Source organism: Penaeus vannamei, chromosome 14, assembly GCF_042767895.1.
Source record: "Penaeus vannamei isolate JL-2024 chromosome 14, ASM4276789v1, whole genome shotgun sequence".
Taxonomy (NCBI): Eukaryota; Metazoa; Arthropoda; class Malacostraca; order Decapoda; family Penaeidae; genus Penaeus; species Penaeus vannamei.
This window is the reverse complement of record NC_091562.1, coordinates 21,534,974-21,537,473: the sequence shown is the minus strand read 5'-3', so window position 1 is coordinate 21,537,473 and position 2,500 is coordinate 21,534,974.

Here is a 2,500-nt window from a genome sequence, read left to right as displayed (position 1 = left end):
GCTATAATTTTCGTAAGGGCTCAAGACGGAGAAACGCAATACGATATGTTTATATGTAGAAGACGTTTTTTGGGGTCATGATGATTTTATTTGATGTGGAAACCAAAGCACCTTGTTTCCAAGCGGATAAGCACTCATTGTAGATCCTTTGCAGGGTGAGGCACTGCCATTAAACTCCCGATTATTGTATGACTATAACTGTGACATTTTCACCTATCGAGCTGGATAAAGCTAACATATCTAATATTCAGCTGGAAGCATGGCTGGTCAGTGGAGCTCTCCATGTTCGCTGGGGCCTCCTGTCACGCGAGCTGGCTCCTCTTCCTGTTACAGAGGACAGGGCAATGGTCTAGGCATTTGATATATTTTGTAGAGCTTCCACCATTTTTCTTATCAGCTGATCGACTGTGCTTGTAGAAATGCGATTTGTAAGGACTCGAATATTTCACTTGTCAGTGTGTGAATAATAGCAGTAGAAAACAGACATAGCAGGGAGATGCAGAAATAACGATTTTAGAGACCATGAGGAAAACTGAAAGACACAGGTACGATAAGTAGAAGCAAAGTTAGTACAGACTTAGATGTACACGTAATGGTTAGCTTCGGAAATGGATGAGATGAAATTAAATCTAAACAAAAAGTATGCATTAATAATTTCAATGGAATTAAAAAATACATGGCCTTGATAAATTGGAAATTAATTGCTTAATAAACCCTTTCGTAAATGTTTATTGATTATTCACACCGATGTAGTTCGTCTTTATCATGAAATTGTACATAGAGTACACAGCGCAGTTAACGCAGCCCTGGTGACTGGGACAAGAAACCTTAGTAGGGACCTGTTTTACGTGTTCTAATCTTTCTCCCAGATTGTGCATATAGCGTGCTTATAGAATGGAGGCCTAGCAACACAATCTGTTACCCTAGAACTGGATTTAGTGACTTGTCCAGCGCATGGCATTACCCTAGTACGTGTATTTTTCTTTGACGTATTAGATAGCGTGGAGTGAATGATGACAGACCCGTGTCTCTGCCATTTCAACTTCCACCGCGTGTAGAGTACAGTCTCATCCAGTTTTGAAAAATATCCAGATAGAGAAATATATGAAAAGAGATTTATTACTAATGCGCAAGACTTCATCGGAAATGCAGGGCGAATTAGAGTTTATCAGTAATGCGTGTGTGTATGAGCTGATTCAGTTCGTTTCCCAAACGTTACAAGACCAACAAAGGCATAGAAGATGCCAAAAAGGAGAAGCTTTTTGTACTTTTTTGTGTTAAGCGAGAGCATAAACAGAAAGGCATCTAAAGCTTACTGTGATGTCCGTTCCCCTTGTTGCAGGCAGATCCTGGGGACGTGTGAGGAAGGGAGCCAGGATGCCGGAGATGATGCCTTTACACCGTTCTTCACTCCCCAGCACTCGGCCAACTCCGCGTTCGTACTCCAAAACTCACAGGTCTGTGTCCGCCTCTCTCTGTCTGTCTGACTGACTACTGACTTGTTAACTGTCTGAATGATTAAATCTCTCTCTCTCTCTCTCTGTGTCTGTCTGTCTCTCTTTCTTTTCTATCTCTCGCTCACCCATTCTCTTTCTTTCTCTCTCCCTCCCTTTCTTTTCTGTCTCTCATTCTCTCTGTTAGGGTTTTATGTTGCCTTGATTTGGTGGATTATGGAGACACAATTCTGGTTCAGCTGTTCATTGATAGAGGGTAGGTAGCGTGGCTGTCTCGTTCAGTGCAAGTTTCGGGCAAAGGGGAGCCCTAGAGGCGCGCGTGGGGAGAGACCCCCAGGGAGGAGGTCTGGTCAGGCCTGTGAACCCCGGTCAAGTGTGCTGCCTTTGGTCAACTGTGTGTAGGTTTCGAGCGCTGGTCACGGGTCCTTAGTGGAGATTCGGGAAGGTAGCCCTTGGTCCTCAGACTCACTCTCTTTCTTTTCTGTCTCTCATTCTCTCTGTCAGGGTTTTATGTTGCCCTGATTTGGTGGATTATGGAGACACAATTCTGCTTCAGCTGTTTATTGATAGAGGGTAGGTAGCGTGGCTGTCTCGTTCAGTGCAAGTTTCGGGCAAAGGGGAGCCCTAGAGGCGTGCGTGGGGAGAGACCCCCAGGGAGGAGGTCTGATCAGGGCTGTGAACCCCGGTCAAGTGTGCTGCCCTTGGTCACCTGTGTGTAGGTTTCGAGCGCTGGTCGCGGGTCCATAGTGGAGATTCGGGAAGGTAACCCTTGTTCCTCAGACTCTCTCCAACCCTCTCTCTCTCTCTCTCTCTCTCTCTCTCTCTATATATATATATATATATATATATATATTATATATATATATATATATATATAATTCTCTCTCTGTGTTCCCCAAGCTTGCTTGTGGCAAAACCACAAAAAAGAACCAAAGGGAAAAAGGTTCAAAGACCACAGCAATTGTTGAGTGCTGTAGTTTCTGCAGTAGCAACAGCCTTGGGGAGGACCAGTGAGGAGGCGGAGAAAGCAGTGCAGGTCGCCATGA